The sequence below is a fragment of the Rhopalosiphum maidis genome, chromosome 1, assembly GCF_003676215.2.
Source record: "Rhopalosiphum maidis isolate BTI-1 chromosome 1, ASM367621v3, whole genome shotgun sequence".
NCBI classification, from domain to species: domain Eukaryota; kingdom Metazoa; phylum Arthropoda; class Insecta; order Hemiptera; family Aphididae; genus Rhopalosiphum; species Rhopalosiphum maidis.
In genome coordinates, this window is record NC_040877.1 from 50,790,429 (window position 1) to 50,812,052 (window position 21,624).

Genomic DNA, 21,624 nt, shown 5'->3' on the forward strand with positions numbered 1-21,624 from the left:
CCGAATGGATTTCAAAGCTAATATACAAATCTCCATTTAATTTAGTATAAATATTGTGTACTTGGGCGATTTTTATTATTATTATTTAATATTATATTTAAATGATTATTTCAATTATATTTTAAATACCTTTTTATAAACAGTAGTATAATATAAAACTAAAGATCCACGATTAAAATAAAACGCACGTGGATACGTTTATTGAATTTTAAATAATGATTTTATATTTTATCAATATGATACATTGATACTGTATAGATACATATTATTAAATGGTATTTCTATTTATAATTTTTACCTATAAGCACGATCGTTCCGCGATATGCATATACCACGGATACTATATATGTATAATAGGTACCTAGCTAGATTATATTGTGTTAAAAATGAAAAAAAAGAACTGTACACTTACGTGCTAGTTATTGTGCGTTAATAAAATACGATTCTTTCCGAACAGGAAACCGCTGCGTTGCATTGTGTAGGGTTGGAATCCGTCAGGTAGCTGTTTAAAATGAGAAAGAGCGCACACACAACTACACACACAACAACCGTTTTTTACATAACATCATCGTCGAACAAACGCGGAATACCGGGGGACCGTAGATATATTATATAAAGGGTTAATGTTCGAAATTTTAAAGGCCAACCGGTGTGCGGGGGGAAGAGGTTTTGACACACATGAGAAAAAAAAGGTACCTTTTGTGTTGTACAGCACAGATGTGTCAGTAGGTTTAGAAAAAAATAAAAATAAAATAAAACCCACTATGTTTGGGGAAATGAATTTTTTAGAGGAAGGGTTAATCCAGGTACGCGGTGCGTAAGACCTGTTTGTATGCGGTAGTATAGTCGGTCGTCGATCGCGTTCGTATGCATATTCGAATTACTTCTATGCGTGCAGTGTACAACGCTCAAAACTAGTTCGGGAACGAGGAAGTGCCAGGATACGACAACGAGGAAGTATACAATTCGAGTGAGTGCTATTAATATATTTTTACGATAATTATGATATAATATTATTGTTATATATAATAAGTGCATACGCAAGGTTAATAAATATGAGCATTTGAAATTATTTTAAAATAATCGGTACAGTTATGTGTCCAATAATTTTTTTAAAAATATATAAACAACAACAATAAAATAACTTACCGCACATTATTACAATATTTATAAATAGATAGATTCTTTATTTTGTTTCATAATTCATATACCAAACAATCAATCGATTCTTCTTTTCATCAAAACTGTATTCTTATAAGATTAAAAAATTAAACATATATACATATATACATACATATATATATATATATATATATATATATATATATATATATATCGTATAAAAAGTTATTTATAATGTCAACAAAATCCTTCCTAGTTCCTAGTTTTGTTCGTGCACCGCTAACTGCCACGTTCACTGAAAACATAATCTATGTATTTAGTAAGTTAATGTGAATAATTTTCATTATGGTTTCAAGTAAAACAGTCATAGCTTAAATTATTGTTAATATCAAATAATATGGTACAAAATAATATAAAACTCAAAATTAACCAAAGTATAGCAGTTCATTGACAAAATAATACCATTACGTGTATTTATTAATTATACGTAATAATATTATATATTTATTATATGGCTCATTTTCATTATGTTATAATTAATGTTACGTTTGTATAAAATAATATAAAATGTATACTTTTTATATAGGTACCATATTATATATAATGCATATGATACTAAAAAGTATTTTAGAAAGCTAAAAAATAAAAATGGATAAATATTAACATTAATATTTTGTTCTAAATTTGATGGTTTATTACTTTAAAAAAAATAAGTATAATAGGCAAGTAGGTACTAACAATAGTAACTAATATCTAATATTAAAGAGATTTATTTTATTAGAAAAATAAATAATAAATAATTTATTAAACATATTATCTAAAAGTTATAGAATATTAAAAATATTTATATATTATTAATACTTAAAAGATATACATTGTAATATTATATTGTGTACACATAAAAGTTTCTATATACGATTGTGTGTTCATTGATTGATGTAGTAAAATAAAAGGTATAAACAATAAAAATACGGCATTGATAAATACAAGTATATAATGTTATAATATCGTATACCTTTATTATAAATAAATTGAAGCAAGAAATACAAATTGAAAGTTTTTAATCCTCTCGTTAATCTCAATAACTTGTAAAAGAAAATAACAATATTATTAGCGCAGCTATTACAAAATTATTTTTCAGTCAAATTATAATTTTTTTTGTGTTATGTTAATTTTTAATCTACATAATATTGTCATCATTATTGACGCAAACAATATTTGCCCTATCATTTATCGGTTAGTTATTCCAAAATAAATAAAAAAGAAAAATAGGCGAATAAAACGCATTAGAAGTCAAACAGCATGTTTTGTATACACAGTATAATGTCAAAAGAAGGGCAAAGAAAAACAACTACCTACGTCATGGTGTATGTAGTTTATAAAACGAAATAAATTCAAACCGATTTTTGGATGTTACTTTAGATAAGTTGTGATTTTTAAAAATTATTTTTTTTTCGTATCTATTTATAATTTATACCCACAGATAATATGTTAGATGAAAAAATTAGTTAGTATACGAATATTAATTTAGAAGATAATCTAAATGTATATTCTCTTACACACGTATAGTATGAAAATAAGTATGTGTATATAGAATATGGATAAATATATTGTTATATATAATACGAGTGATTAATTTGATAATTTAAGATTTGGTAATTTATTATGTTCCGTAATGAATATATAAACATTAACAGCAGTAATTGGGCGGGACACTGTTTGGCGGGTGTCCTTATGTTTTAAAACAATAATTATTCAAACAATTATCGGCACACCACAAAAACGATTTTGCGTGAAAATCGGTTTGCACATCTGCAAAAACGACTAAGACTATATATTTATTATAAATCATAATAGACACTGCAGCGCGGATATACGTGTTTTATTTTCAGTTTTTCGCGCTTTATCAAATAATACTGATAACAAATTAGAAACCGCATAGATGCGAATGTTGTACATATTAATAGGTGACGTCGTGCGTTGTACTCGCGTAGGCATCATGTGGACGGTGTATTTTGCATTCGGTATAAAATATCGCGTTAACGGCGTGATACATGACTGGCGCGGTCTGCTCGCACCCTCGGCGGTCGTGCAGAGTTGCAGGAACATTTTCGGACGTATAGGTACAACTATTATGAACACTGAATAAGGAAAACTAGCGCGCAACCGCAGACGGAGCGCAAGTCGCGCGCGTAGTTTTCGCCGGCAAAACCACATACATACTCACACGCGCTGCAGCACATACAATATATATAACGTTTTCGAAACTTGAATAATAATTTATGTTGAACGAGTTTGGCACGTTAAGAGCTGCCAACTCCACACTTACCGGGGCCTGCCGTTCTAGACCAGTGTGTTTGTGTGTGTGTGTGTGCATATATCGTGCCCTACATGTATACTTAAACAGCCGAAACAATTTTCCGGAAGCTTTTCCACCCACCGCCACCCGATCAGTGGTCTCCTCTCGTCCGGGAGCGTGTAAACATATTTACCATCGAACAGTATATACAGCCGGTCGTTTCCTGGAAGAGCTCGCTGCTGCAGCAAGTAAACGAATTGGAAACAAAAATAAAAACCGCAACTACTCGACGCGTCCCCCGCGTCGTTTTTAAAGCAATAACATCGGGCGAGTTTACGGCGACGACGGTACCATATATATATAAATATATATATATAAAATGTATATAGAACGATGCGTCTTTTTTTCTTTTATTATTTTTCTGTCGTTTTATATTTTATTTTTTTCCCACACGAGTTTTTATATGATATATAACAGTATGTGTGCGTATGAGATATATAGCTAGGTATACACTACGTGTACATTTTTAACTCCATCACTAAAATATGTGTATTTATAAGTTGTTTGTTCAATTACACGATGTATATTGTATTACTTTATACTGCAGATTATGTAATATATATATATATGTAGAGTAGGGTGAAAAACTATTTGATTCTTTATATAATATGATGCGAATAAATGTATAATGTTTATATTATGTTTTGTTCCCGTATTTTGTTCTGTGTCTACGAACATTACAACTTCTTTATGCTGCTACATCGTTATTATTATTACTACTATTATTATTATTGTTGTTGTTATTTTCGTTTTTCGGCATTTTCCAGAGTATTATACAACGGTGGCGGGCGTATATATATAAAAGTTGCGAGGGTGATGGGTCATTAGAGAGGGTCCCTTTCGCTGAAACAGCCAATAGGGTCCTAATCCCCACTGCAGCCATGTTGTTGGTCAGTGCCAATTTTTCTATGCCTTTTTTTTTTTAGGGTGGTTTCCCTCCCCCGTGAAATAACATCGCCGAGACTCCATATTTACTGCTACTTCTACTGCTGGTATAATCAGGGTAAAGTTAGGTGCATTACGGGGTTTGTTTTTATAGGGAAAATCACTGAATAATGCATAAGGATTGCGAATTATAAATGGGTATTTTTAAACGTACGATAATGTAGAACTAACTGCATGTATATTACGTGAAAAAAAGGTTTTGTGCACGGCATCATTTGTATAATATGAGCTGTACCACTGTAATGTTTTATATTGATTATAAGTTATATAGGTACGCATATGGTATATAATATAATAATGAATTTATTTTTATTTTTTCCAAATTAAATACTGTTATTATATCTATACTTCACTATTGTGTCGAAGGTGAAATATTGAAACACACTACTATTACACGCCAAAAATGTAATACCTATTGTCGATATATCCATCATCTGTACTCTGTAATAATTAATATAAGCGCAATTAACTTTATATAAAAGTAACTACATCATTATTATAAGATTTCAATTTTGGTAAAGAAAAAAAAAATAAATAAGTTAGGTAAAATAGGTAGGTAAATCGAATGAAAAAAGAAACATTGCACCATTATATTATTTTAGTTTATTATAGAAAATATATCATTAAATAGGTACGTGCAGTATTTGCAATAAATGTATAGATGTATAAAGATTCAATAAATAAGAATTTAGTTTTATGTAAAAAGAAAATAATAAAATGCGAAATAACTCCTAAATGTATAAAAGCACACCTATACACGTAATCCATTACATATACGTGATTTGTGTGATTATACACTAAAATATTTAAATAGTAAAAATACTATGTTATAAAGTATAAGATATCGAATATACCTGCACCTTTTCATAAAAAAATTAAATTATATTATGAATGTATAACCTATTTATAACTCTATACAGATATGTAGTCTTGTATAAATTTGATTTAAATACACCTCTACAGTATTGTTGTTGTAGAGTATTTTATTATACATCACTGTATATATTGCGGCTTATATATAAGGTATAGGCGGTACCATTGATATTTAAATATATACATATTATACTATATAAGTGTTTTAAGTCTTGTACAATAATTCTCCTACAAATTATATTAATTTCTCGTAAACATATAGTTATTTCAACGATTTAATTATATTTCAATTTTATATATACTTAATCTGCTAATCATACAGAAATTAATAAGTACAGTTATTGAGTCGTATATAACTAAAATTGGATAGAAAATTTAGTTAATTTAAAAAAAAAATAAATAAATAAAGTTTCAATAATAATTTATACACTCATGATGATAAAAATATTTTATTGATAATATTTTCATACATTCAGGTAAGCATATATAGCCAGCCATATAGGTACCATTTAAATGCCCTATATACCTATATAATACTAATGCATATAATAATTATATTACAATGTTATTATTATTATAATATTTACTTGGTTAAACGTTTAGTTTCTAACGGTAATTTAATGTTGAACATTTATCTTGACTTTTTATAATGAATTAAGTTTACAATAAATTTAATTCATACTGCTATACTATAGTATATACAATATACATATTAAAATAAAATACAATAAGTACCTATGGAGTTTGCTATTTAATAATATAAATGCATTTCCATGTACAATGCGAGTATAAGAAATACAAATTATTTTTATTTATATAACTATTATAAGAATTTTACTTAATTGACATTTTCCATATTTGTATAATTTACAAAACAAAATAATATATACCTATATAGATACATATTATTATATGTATACCTAGGTCAGATTTATTATAGCAGTGCTTTTCAAACTGGGGTCTGTGGCTATAGGGTGGGCCGTGAAATATATAATATTATACATACTTATAATTTAAACATGGTAAGCCATAAAATAATTAATGATTTTGATTCGGGGCACCTTGACAGTTTAACATTAAATTTAGGGGGGGTCCCATGAAAAAAAAGTTTGAGAAGCACTGTATTATATAGTACCTATACATTAAACGTTGTTATTATAGAATATATAAATTAAGTTTGATATTTTATAAATAGTATATATCGCACGACTTAGAATTTTTAACCTAATAATACTACTATTATCAACCCTATAGACAATATAGCAATATTTATTATTTATATATATATGAATATTAATTATACAGATTCATAATATAAATATATATGCAGGTAGAATTATTCACAATAGCACATTAACATCGAATATATATCAGGAAAATATTTACAAATCATATTTATTGTACCTAATTCAATATATAGAACATCAATAAAATAAAATATGTAACATATATATATTATATGTATATTATAAAAATGTTATATTATATTATATAAATGTATACCTACATATGATTTGTATTTATAACAATATATACCATACTTATATATAATACTTATATAATATATATTTACGTAAAAACAAAATATTAATATGATATTTTTATTAATAACGAATATATAAATACGTTGTGCGGTCGTTTAAATTTTCAAGTGGTAGCAGGATCACTATTATTACATTATTAATAATATTATTACTTGTGTTATTATTCTATAACTTATAAGTATTAGCTATAGTGGCGTAAATATATAGGATAGCCTAAATGGCTCAATACCACGATCATATAGGACCTCGGGCCTCCAAACTCAAAATTTCAACGAACAAGATAAAACCATGTACTTACTTAGAACAAATTATGTTTTTGTATAAAATTCTCATTTAATATTTTTTAAATGTTTATACTAATTATACATACTTAAATGTTCTTTGACACGTTTCGATACTTATGTTTTGAACCAATTAATTGACTTAATTAAACGTTTATTTTTAAATTTAAATATTATATTTTGTTTATTTTAAACATTTTAGGGCCCCTAAAATCCAAGTTACGCCACTGTCTAACGTTGATTTTTAATTATTTATATAGGTAGGCATATTAAGTAAAAATATACATAATAACAATTATACCTACTTTGTTTTTTAGTACCCACAACAACGCAGAATATACATCATTGTATTAACAATTAGCAGGAATAACATTCATTTAATGGGCCCGCTCATCGCGTTATTTAAAGTCACGCGCCTATACATAATATAATATATATATATATACGATAGACCTATACATAATATTATATACATAGCTCAATTTAATGTAATGTGTACATTATACATAGGTACTCGCCTCGCAATGTACGAGATTAATTATAAACGGACCAATTACCGGCGGCGGCGCGGCGGCTAATCCTCGTCATTACGATCGGCGGCCCGCGCACTAATTTATTATTATTATTATTATTATTATTATATTATGATCCGTCGTCGTAAACGCATTGCGGACACTCGCCCAGCGCTAACGGTGTATTGCGCGCTCGGTGGGGCGGGTGGGCGGGCGGGCCATGACATTGGCCGGCCGCCGCGGAAGAGGTGGGGTTGGCGAGTTGCGCAGTGGTGGGCCGCGGCGTGCCGGACCAGCGAATGGACACCGGCCAATCGATACTACGCGCTGCGTCGGCGGCCAACACTCTTCCGCGCGACGCGCGCGATATTTTACGCTTTTTTTCAGCCTCCCCCACCGACGCCGTGGCACCCATGCTACATATATATATACGACCGTGCCGTGTATGTAATATGTGTACATACGACCCTCTTGTTCCGCCCTCGTATTATACAAATACATATATATATATATATAAATGATATTATGTATACGCGCCGTGTTCAATTTACTTTTCGGACCCTTTCGCGGGCGTGTTCGATTTATTTTTCGGACCTTTTCCGACCGACGTACGTCACGTCCTCCGTCTATACATATAACGTGTGTACCACACGGGTTATATACGCCGCGCCGGAGTCAGTGCTCTGACGGATGGCGGTGGTGAGTGGTTGGTGGGAGGGGGTGCAGGGCAGAGAGGCAAAGGGGTAAAAGTTTTCTCGTAAGACAGCGGTGTAAACGCACAATATATATACCTATATATACGTAGGCATTAAGGTATAAGATGCATATATATATATATATATATTGAGGAAAACGACTTTGGCCCACTGTCTGTTCGCTACCCCGCGACCGCAACAATATAACTACTCGCCGCCGCCGCCGTCATCTCCACGTGCCCCTCTGCTATGGTTCTGTTTATTTATATACTATAGAGGACTAAAGAGGCATAGGTTTAGGTGCTATCGTTTTTAAATGATTTTTTCCCCGCGACGACGACGCGTCTTAAAACAACAACAATAATACGCTGCTCACCTATATATTATTATATATATATATATATATAATAAATAATGCGTACCGGTGGTGCGTAATTTATCAGGCACGTCAAAAGGTTACGCGCCGGATTTTGTCCGTGCAATTAAGTAATAATGTTAAATTACTCAATTACTTATACTACGTACATATATATATATATTACCTATATCTCACGCCGCGCCGACGAAAGCGGACTTTTCGTGATTTATATATAGGTGTTTATAAATATTATACATTTTATTACAATGTTTAAAAGAGAAGATGAGAACGCAAATCTAAACGATTATTATTCTTATACTTTGTTATTATGTATACATATATATGCATCTCGTTTATTTCTACTGTCGACGACTTTACACATTTTTTTACTAAAATACACACACAATTGTAATAAGGTATTTTAATAGAGTTGAAAAACACATGGAAAAAAGTTCATACTATAAAAATATTTTGGAATAAAAGCTGATGGGTTTTTGTTTTAATTTAAATGAACGTTTTAAATTAGCAAATATATATATCATATAAACCTTTCAAATATACGCCCATCATTATTATGCATATATATCTAATAGTTATTTTAATTTAGAACAGCATCTCGTATACTTTTATGCGATCTCCATTATATAATATATTTATATAGGTATAATTACTTTATAATAGTATCGTACAGTACAGTTGAATATTTTCAAATTATGATTTATCAAATGTGTACACTATATTATGCACTTTATAATATATATGTGAACAGATTAGGAAATTATAGCACCTATCAAAAAACATGCATCAATCATTATATTTATTCACCATTAAATACGATATTTTGTTTTTTTTTTTTTTTTGTTCTCGGCAAGAATGACTACATAGGTGATGGCGCAACTTTTTGTAGTGAATATAGTTGTGATTGCCTAGATGATATTGAAAGGGTAAACACAAATATAATTGCTTGGTAATTTTCATCTCCGACGGGGGTAGAATTTCGTATTGAAAATACAATGTAATGATCCTCGAGTGTGCTTGAGTGTATATATTATAGTTAGGTTATTAAAAAAGTGTCCAATCATGATTGTAACTATAATTTTATAAAAGGAATTATATCCGATATTTTGTAGGGGAAATAACCCAGTTGATATAGTATATATATATAGAAAATATATATACTACATCACTTATTCCCTTACAATATTGATATTATGCTGTTATATAGCTATAGAATATTAGGCATATCAGAACGCTTTAGGAATTTAATACATTTTATAGATTATGTTTTGATTATAATTATAGGTCTTATTAGACGTACGTTATGCATATATTAAAAGTACTAATATTTAAAAAATATGATAAACCTTTTTTTAGTGGATATGACAGACGATATTATTGTCACTTTTTTCATATTGTAAAACATAAAAAAAATTATAAATATTTATTGTGAACAGTAATGTATTAAATCATTGTATATATACACAATATACTATTGTAATGAAAAATCAATATGCGAATTACTATAATAACGGATATGTAATAAAAATAAACAATTCGATGAATACTGGTAAATAAATTATAGCGATAATAATAACAATAATCAGCACGATTATATATTCTTTAATTCTTATGTTTATTTAATATAAATGTTTTTTTAATATATTATTTACCAGCTGCTAAGATTAATAAAACAGATTTAAAGTTAGGTATTTAGGTATACGTGATTTTTAAATCGGAAATAATACATATTATTATTGATTAATTGCATTATTGACTCATAAAAGAAAATTTATGTGTCATAAAAATGAAAAATTATTTATATTCTTATGTTCGTTTACAAACAAAACTTTGAAATTCTATACAGTAGTATAATATATCCTAAATTATAAAACCATTGTAATATATTGCTCATAAGTGTTATTGGTATAATATGATTTATTATTCTATACTCACATTTGATGTATATTCTGTTTATTCCGTGTGTAATTCGAGTAATATTAATGAACCTATAACGAAAAAAAAAATATTTTTTTAGTCACGCGCGCATACATGGAGCTATACAAAACATAATATTATTTATAAATATAGTCATCGTTTAAATTTCATTGAACTACCGTAATCATATCACACACAGTATTATAATCAGCGGTGGTATATGCGAATGTAGTTTTGGTACGCTAGCTATTTCGCTGGTTCAAAAATCGCATTCAAAATTCAAATTAATTTAATTGATGATGTAGATGACTAGGTAGTGTTATATAATAGGTACATATACTGCATACATACTTAAAACAATCATCGTCTATCGTGTTCCTGATTGAGTGATATCGGTTTTGCACTGTCCATAACGCATCACGATGATATAATAAAACCTATCCGAAAGTAATCGCTGAAAAAAGGGTATAGTGGCACGGTGTAGGCTTTTGAACTGTCGTCCGTCGCCTCGCGCGGAACCTTTGCTATCATGTCCGGTAACGGTCAGCCATTGGTCGCGGGCGACCCTGTATAGTCGTCCGTGGTGACCCCGATGGCCCACCGGGATAACGTCAGGTCCGTTTAGGGCACGCGCACCTGGACAACTGCCCCACCGCGTCCCCGTCACGTGGATACGCGTATAATATGTAATGTCGTGGCAGTGTATACCCATAACGTATATATATATATATATAAATATTTTATGCGCACGACCGGTTTTTTACTGTTCGGCCGCGGTCATCGTCGGCGGTATATTATGTTATATTATTATACCTATTCGACGAATAACCGTCCTACGACGGAATAATAAAATATATTATGATATTATTATACGTGCATACAAATATTATAATATATTCTACGCGAACATGACTGTATGAACAATGGTATAATGATATTCGGACGCTTGACGCAGCTGCAACAGTCTGCGCGCCCGAGTCTATGGTACATTTTTACGTTTATAAACGTGCCAATAACAATAATAGTAGAACATCGTCACGTTGGTTTGCCGTCAAAGCTGTTTGACTTGAAAACCTGCATGTAGGTATCGCTATCATACTTATCTGCCTGCAGTCTGCACTTTTTAAACATCATAGTACATGGATTTTGCGTTATATATAATATTTTAAAATAATACAGGCGACCTAATATTCAAACAAATCGACAGCTAGATGTATAATACAATGTTTCCCGAGGCATTTCCGGCGTTATAATGATTATTAGATATTTTCAATACCAGATATTGCTAGATATCAGCTTACCCTTTCTAATTATATATTATAATCAATAAACTAAATATACATATTCAAGTACTGATGAGGTACGTTCATTATTTTTATACTTTTGCACCCCCCTATACTAAGTTCTTTCTAATCCAAACATTGGTTTAAGTGATTATCGATTTATGGTCAAGTTGTTTTGGCGTATACGTTTTACTCAGTCTTAGGTTTTCTTAGGAAATATATAAAATTGATAATAGTAAACTTCTTATGTACATACAAATCCTCGAATATATAGTGAAAATTAGTAATAAGTAATTAGTAATCGAACTATAAAAAAGAATAAGTTCTATAGATTGGATGTACCTATTAGGTTTTAGAAAACAGCACGAACGTTATTATACGTATACATTTTAATTTTGATTTTACAATCACCGACCGCGAACTCCAGTACCTACACATAACAGTATATAACAAATGTAATACGTATATATATATATATATATATATATATATATATACCTATAATTTTATCTGCAGCCCGTACGCGACTTACGCACCCTTGTACAATACCATAAACCACCACGAGTCCTTTAACCGGTTTCCGCGCGTTGGCCGTCAGCGTAACACGCGTGTATAATATATAAATCCACGTCGTTATAATATTATATTATGTACGATATACCGCCGTATAACCCTCCACTGCTGCCGTTATATTATTTTATAATATTATCTTCACTCGCCATTTTTTTTTTTTTACGATGGCATATTTTTCGCAACCCTTTTTTCACATGCTGTCCGTGACTCTGACAATGAAGATTCACTATCGGTCGTTACATATTATTTATACTATATACCTTTATTAAACGTATATATATATATATTTATATACAGCATCAATGCATCACATACATATTATATAGAACAACGAGTGTTTTATCCCTCGTTGGATTTATGCGCGGGCATACGCTATGTCGAAATCGTTGAATAATTCTTAAATTCCATCGATTAGAACGCGCGATGTCAGAAGTCGTGTGATTATATAACAAGTAAAATCATGTATAGGCACATTGTATAAATCAAAGATCGTACACCGTTATTATTATTATTATTATTATATATTATGTGTATATACGTATATTGCAGTAGTTCTGGTGTTTATCGTGCAGACGATAAATGCGCGTCTATACACGTGGCTCGTAATATCATGCATATACAATAGTGCGTGTAATACTGCAGGTTGCAGTGGTCCAGTTTTGATGCATAAATCATACACCTATAAATATGATCACACGTGGGGTGCTGCGTGTTGTAATGGCGATGAACGCACATCCCGCGTCGATTATATAGAACGATGCCAGAGGTCGATCGCGGTACACGGTATAAGTATAATAGATCAGAGATCACAACACTCCACTGGCCGGCACAGGTCCAGATAAACATATATTATCATATTGGCATGTACGGCGGAACAACAATATTTGCATTACAATACGATACGGTGGGTCACCGCTGCAGCATTGGTCCAGTTTTTGTCGTGTAGCAGGTAGGTACACCGCGATCGTGTACAGATCAAAGATCATCGGCGGGGTTGGTCCAGATAATTTACATAACATATATGTTACATGTAATGCACGCCGCGGATAACGGTTGAGAACAAAACTGGTTGCTGTGGTCCAGTTGTGCGCGCGGAGGGTACCATAATGAACTGTATAGGCGCAACGACGACGATGATAATGATGACGGGGTGTCTCTCGGGGCGCGCGTGCTCCGCGGATGACCCGAGATCAAAGGTCGGGATGCAGTGCGAGGTGCTCCAGTTTATTAGGTCCGTTGTGGGCATCGCATAATATATTGTGTACATATACCTATTAACACATCGTATATATATATATATAGGTATACTGACATAATGAATAATACTACTACAAACGCCACTCGTAGGTATTATATTATAATAAAAAAGACGAGCGAGGCGAACCGGTCGCGAGACGACGGCGGCGATGGCTATCTCGCGGCGGAACCCTTCGACCGTATATAACACACTTAACCGGGGATGATGACCCTAGAAGATCGTCCCGGCGGTGCCCCTGCAGTGGCACGCGGGAGAGAAGTCGTCGACGTGTTTTCGGTGGCGGGCTGCACTCATTATTTTCCCGCCGCGGCACGTTTTGCATATAATGTAACTACGCTGCTATACTACACAGCTCTTCAAGCACCTCTATTGTGCGTGAACATATTATATTATCCGCCGTCGCGGTGCAGATGATGACTACGCGCAAAGGTTTGGACCCTTTCCCGGCCCCGGGCGATGCACTCATATATATATATATAGACACATCGTAATAATCCAATACGCGCCGATCAAATGTAGTATCTCCCTTTCTCTCTGTATGTATACGCATATATTAAAATGCGTTGCAACGTATACATAGGTACTCGACAGGACGGTTTGTATTATTTTTTCCACAGTTTCTACACGCGCACGTATATAGGTACCTATACATACTGTACACTACTGTACAGCGACCAATTTGGTAAGTGTCGCGTTTTTTCCCTTTTCTCTTTTTATTTCTTTTCGAAACGTCGAGTACCACCTACCACCTATCTACGCGTTTTTCGCCCGCGGTGTCTGTATACTCGTGTTCATATTTATGTATAGGCATACTGATCGACCGTGAGAATACGAGGCAATACATAACGAAACGAAATATATAATAATATATATGTGAAATGATTTACGTCCGTGTGGCGCACGACAGAACAGTATGGATAGCTAGGTATACCTGGTGCCTATGTTATGTATAGGTATAGACGGTACACATGGTAATAATCATAATATAAAACATCACATACAACAAATCATCGATGTTCATTCGGGCGTTATGTCTTCTTGCAGGATGATTCGAACGCGCGGTGTATTATTTTTGCACGTCGAGGAAAACAAAACGGAAAAAAGGGTGAAATTTATTTTGGGTTTCTGTGTCGTCTTTTGGCCGGGTGTTGTGTATACCGCACACCTATACACATATAATACTACGCGATATACGTGTGATTGAAAAATGTTGATATTTTCCAATACCCATTAACTTGTCCCTATTTTTATTATTACTTTTTTTTTTATTGTTACCTTCAAAAGGGGCTAAAATATCGTAACAATAACAACATGTCACGCTTCGATAATTCTACGTGCGTGCAGTTTGATGCGCTCGCACGCGAATATATGTGTGCGTTTGTGTGAGTGCAGGATCTGTGCGAATTCCCAAACTGCAATGCAAGGGTTATATAATGTTATTTTAACAGGTTTTTAAGTGTAACGTGCAGTTTTTTTTACGTCTGTTTACGGCAACCCCTGGGAATTTTTTTTTAACCAGAAAAATCTGTATTGTTCCTTTATTATAAGCCATCATATTATATATATATAAATGGATGAGTGTGTGCATGTGTATAATTTAAACTCCCTCGAAACGTACCTAAAATTTCGTGTAATTGATGGAAAATTTAAGAAAAGGGTTCGCAGCTGTTTCGTAAAACTTCTTTATAGTATTTATAATATTATATATTACATTATAGCCATGCATAGGTACTATTCATGATGTAATATTATACAGCACATAGGTGGCGTAAAAGACCACGGGAATTTATATAAAATAACTCTGTACCTATTGGCTATAAGTAAATATTAAATACACGTATAATATCATGTATACTTACCTACAATGTATACGCATAGGTATGCGCAGAATTGAATATAATAATGTTCCTCGCGCGGTTAAAAGTTGAGCGATCGTTCCGTATAATAAAGATCGGCGGAGGCGCTTTTACGACCATAAAGCTATCACGCGCGAAGCGGCGGTTTAATGTCGAATAATAAAAACCAGCCCCGCGGGCTGTTGCGGGACTACCATGGCGTCGGAGAGATACGAACGCGCGCTCGAAATTATTTTCTTAATCCCATTAGTCCGGTGCCACGATAAAACCATACTCATATAGCTATTATTCTTAATCATTCTCGTTTGGGCGAGCTGCTGCGGAAAATCTTTCTTATGCAATGGCCGAAAAAAAAAATGTCTTACAATTGAAAAATAATTTTACATAATCCTTTATGAATACCGTTCATAGAAAATTACATAGACTAATATTTTTTTAACAATAGATAGGAAAAAAGAATATTTTTTCAAAAATGGCTTATTGTTGTGTGGACCGCATCATCTTATTATAATTGTGTTTTAAATATAAGCTATAGTGCACTTATATGTACGTAGGACAAAAACCATCATCGGTAGTCGCAAACACGAATATATTCTTTTAAAAACCAAAGTATTCTTATAGCATTATCTGTTATGAAATATTGTAAATTTTTAAACAATGTCTTTTGGTGCTAAACGAGACAAGTTGTTTTTATCGTCATTAGATATTTTAAAATATTAAATTTTCATTAATATTGTTCTCGTATTCTGTTTTTTCAGGTTTTCTGTGTATCACAAATATAAATTTAACATTATTTAAAGACCACCGACAATCATGACTTCGATAAATGTATGACAGAGGCGCAAAAGATTGTGATGGGACGAGGAAATTCACCGAGAATCTGAACCTATTATAGAGAAATGTTTTATATTACTTTCGTCAGTTTAAAATTGGAATGTTAAGGTGTTGAGATTTATGTGTTATGGCTGCGCAGCTGTGTTCGCGTGTTACTGACCGATATAATACTATATGCATGGGACGTGGTATGTATAATACTGCGTAGTTGCAACACGAGAATGTGATGCTTAAGTGACAAGTGAAATGTCATTTTCTAGTGGGCCATATTTACACATATACACTTATACACATATTATAATATTATATATATATATGTATATGAGTTGAGACGATGTATGACGTTTGTGAGCGTTGTCCTCGCGAACGGTGTTGGACTAATGACGTGTATGTGTTAGTATATATATATATATATATATATATACATATATATACATATTCGACGTGGAGAGGTTTGGGGTTGGTAAAAGACGGCGAACCGCTCCTCCGTATTTTGGGTGGGTGGAGGAGTGGTCGAGGGTCGAAGGCAGGCGGGTTGAAACGCACACCCTAAGTAAATGGAAGTAGCTGCCGCCGCCGCCGCCGCGTGCTGACCGAAACTAGACAGAGAGTGATGTCGGACAGCAGCGAGCCAACCCTCGTTTGCAAATGCCTCCGCCGCCGGACCTTTGTGCTCGCCCGCCGCCGCCACACAGTGATTTATGATCCCCAGCAACTTTCCTTTTCTGCAGACCTTTTTAATGGTTATATATTCCTCCTACTCCTTCGCCGTATACTTACAACGACTACTCTGCAGCTGGTGTATACATAGTGCACCCGCTCACACACAGACACCATATACGTATTATATATAATATATTATACACGGTCCAGCCGCTAAAACTTATTATTATTGTTATTGCGAAAACTTACTTTTCACTTTATTTTATACATATATAATATATACACACATGTAAATATATTTTATGTGCACATAAAAAAATCGATAAGTTCCCCTTCGCCCACGAGTGAGACAACAGCTAATCGGCACTCGCCCGTGCGTATATATATACTAGACACATCAGCTTTTACTGCAAATGCAGCATAATATTATCTATTATTTACATATTTTATTTAGAGCTTATATAAATATAACTGTGAACATACACACACACACATATATATATAATATATACGAAATTCTATAGCAATAAGTTTGTATAGCCAATGATCTAATAATAAGACTGCTATATCTTATTATTGTTTCTAATGAATATCTAATCTCTGTGATATAAATAATTAAAAATTGAAAATTGATAATCTTTCCTGTAATCATGTGTTTAATATTATAGCTGTTTGTAAATAATATAGTAAATAATAATATAATATGTATAGTGTTCAATAATTTCGAGTTTAAATTATGTTTATTTTAAATTGAAAATAGTTAATAATTATTATTTAAAGTGTTGAATAATTTTTATTTGTAAACTCATTTTTCCATTCAATTTTTTTAAATTTAATCTATCTAAAACAACGAGTAATATTTAGTAGTGTACTTAGTACAATACGATTAAAATGTAATTATTAATGAGTAAGATAATTAGTTATACGTATGCTTTTTAATATATAGAAAATTATGATTTTCTATATAATATATGCTTCGTGGTTATTTATTGATATTTCTTTAAAAAATCATTTAAATTGTTTACATAAATACAGCAACTTATACCAGACATATTACTAGGAATTAAATTGAATCATGTGTGTACAGTATAGACCTACCTATATAGTACTATGATTTAATATAGATTATAACCATTTTTAATTGTTTTATTCGTGAACATAATGTATAGTTAGTGTTATAAAAATGATTATTTATTACTGATTCTATTATAAATTTTTATTTTTTAGTAAAACTCGATACTTGTTTTACAAAACTAAATTATAAATTCGACTTGAATATAAAATCATTTTTGTTCATGTATGCTTTACTCGATTTAATTTTTGAACGATCATTTTTCCATTTAGTTTGAAAATCATAATACGTATACATATTTAATGCGACTAGGATTTATATATAAATTATACGTCCATCCCAATATCATTTCCTTTTCATGAAACATTTTTTTCCATGAACATCTAGGTTTAAAGCTGCAATTAGGGTTTATACTTTAATAATAAAAATCTTTTCGGAAAAAATAACATGGTATAGTTTCCTCAGCTTTCGGTACCCATAAACTTTTTATCAATCAAACCTAAGTTACGGATTCATTTTTACCCCCCTTGAGCCAGTATTAATAATAAACTCGTTGGAGTTTTCGTTATGTCATGTCTACGCGTCATTAGGGTAAAGCTATATATACATTATACATGGGGTCCCGCGATTGAAATTTGTACGTAATAGTATATTAAATTACTATTACAATCTGTTCTGTGCGCGTATAAAATACATTGGCTATAAAGTGTTCTATATTTATGTTCAAAAAATCGAGTTCTGGCAAGAGCTAATATTATAATAATGTAATTAAAACTACTATAACAACAATATAACTGCAAAAATAAACTTAATAGCTAATACAATTGTGACTTGTAGAATTTTCAATCATAATAAAAAATACATGTACAATAAATGTTTGGTGCATATTACAATTGGTAGACTTCTCGTAGTAGGTATATGACTCATTAATCATTATATAGGCCATATACATGTATATATTCATGTTTATTAAAAAAAAAAAAAATAATGCTTGTACAATAAAGGCTTATATTATCATGAGTACAAATTACTGTGATAACAACAAATTATTCACTAATTGAAATTAAATATTTATCTGCACAAGTTAGAAGTAAAAATCAATTTCTAATATAATAGGGTACATAATATATCTTATTATCATTACGCATTAATTAAGTATAATTTTTCAATATTTAAATAATTTAATTTTGTATAACTATGTATATTTACATGCTCTATTTTTAAAATGTCTATTATATATGTATATAGATATTATTAGAAAAATATATGTAATAACATTATAATAACTCACAAATAATATATTTTTTAAATTTCTTATAAGAAACTTTAATACTGTGAGCAACACATGAACAATAGTAGTTATTTACTACACATCCGACATAGTATATAGTCATACCTATTACGTTAACTATGATTCAATCAAATCGAAAATATATAATCACAGTTATTTTATAAATGTTTAAAGTTCAGAATTTATGAAAATTGGATATTTACAATGGAATATCTTCGATTATTTTATAGGTATAAAATATATATAAATATATTCATAATTTTTTATTACATAATTGAGTACGTTGAAAGGGACATTCTGAATAACCATGACTCGGGTGAGAAAGATGAGAGGGGCCAAAACGTTTGGGTCATGTTGACGTGTGCCAATCGACGGCATATATATATATTGTTATATAAGTATACAAGTCAAACGTTGTAGCTGCATATGTGAGTATACTGGTTATCTGTGACTATGCTTACTTATAATACCCATAATAGTGAAAATTATAATAATTAGCTTAAATATTTACCTACCAGAATATACCTACATTTAATATTATATATTATAGCGGTAACTGCCAGTCTCGGCTGGCGAGACTAGTCGAGCCGGCCGTGAGGTCGGTACTAAGTACTTGCATATACTTCATGAGTTATATTATATTTATAATAATTTTATATGCCTATCATTTAGACGCATAGACAAATATATTTTGATTACTAGCTGTTAAATATAACGTTATATTATTATATTATTAATAATATGAAAATACAATAATGCAGCATATCAATCATACCTAAGTATAAATACAATTTGTATACATCACAAGCTTATATTTCGCGAGTCTCCTGCAAAATCTTATTAAGTATTATTTTGGTGTACCTCACGTAGTTGGTCAACTAAATTAAATCTTATTCTTAAAAACAGCACCATTCCTGTATAAAGTTCAACATCATGATTTGATGATCAGTTTTTTTTTTTTTTTTTTGAAGTTCTTATTATGTATTTAGAAAAACTGTCATACACAATATATCTTCTGTCCAATCGCCTATGAGCTACGGCCATAGAAACCCGAATTATTCTAAACTTTTCGCTTTTTGTTGTTTAACTTTACGTTTAATTGATCCGTTCGCGTAATTTTAATATATTCAAAATTTCATAAAATTATGAAAAAGTAAAAAAATAAAACCGTAATTTTATACCAAATAAATAAAATATTTGAATAATAATTATAACATAAATAAGTAAATATTAAAGCGTAGTAGATTCTATAAAAGTAATTGGTAAATTTAAGTTATCGTTAACCCATTAAAACAAAACAATAACAAACATAACGATAGTAGGTTTTCGTGTGTTTTGATTTCATGATGGTTTATTTCTCGTCGATTACCATTATGAATATTATTGTTATTTATTAGTTATCGGATAATATATACACCTACATAACACGATGATATGATACCGTTGATGGCAATCAAATTATTATTATAAGCAGTATGAGTAGTAATCAATTTGTATATCACTACACTGCAATAGAATAAGATTATTTATAATTTATAAAATAAACACCGCCGTACGATAATTGGCGCCACTAGATATTTTGGATGCTCACGCCTAAGACCGGACAAATAATTATAGGGTAAGCGCCTGCGGCACACCTTGGCCTCCGTTAGTTACACGAGTTGCCCGCTCTCACTCGATGTCGAAGAACCACAAGAAGCCCCGCTCGGCGAAGACGAAACTACAAAAATCACCACCTTATTATATCTGTTTGAATGTGATCTACAACTTGTTAAGCTTAAGAATTTTTGTAAACAACAATAGTACAGCACGTATATTGATAATATCGTTCGCGTTGAATATCGTTGTCTAAAACAACCTGCTTCATTTGGCCGTAATCGCGAAGCCCGTAAATCCGTAAATCCGTAAAAAAAATAATAATAATAATAATAAAAATAATACCGAACACAACAACAGTATTTTCTTCTATAGGTCGTGTTAACGTTACGTTGAACCGGGCGTGATGTGTTTGCGCGCACAGTGGTCTCTCGGGGGAGAACAGAACAAAACAAAAAACCACCGACGCGTTTTCCGTGTTCGCCATTGCGGTGCGTCGGCGGACGGTATGGATATCGTTAATATTGCAGCTATACAGCAGTAACACGCGCGTACAATATATAAGTATGTCGTG

At 31.6% G+C, this 21,624-nt stretch overlaps 1 long non-coding RNA gene across 2 annotated transcripts in view; it reads left to right on the forward strand.

The window, feature by feature from the left end:
• The first annotated feature begins 837 nt into the window (after positions 1-837).
• Positions 838-21,624, forward strand: part of LOC113549748 — a 71,864-nt gene continuing 51,077 nt past the window's right edge. For both annotated transcript variants that reach the window (XR_003404950.1, XR_003404949.1), the window contains exon 1: positions 838-970. This is a non-coding gene — a long non-coding RNA (uncharacterized LOC113549748). The remainder of the gene's footprint in view (positions 971-21,624) is intronic.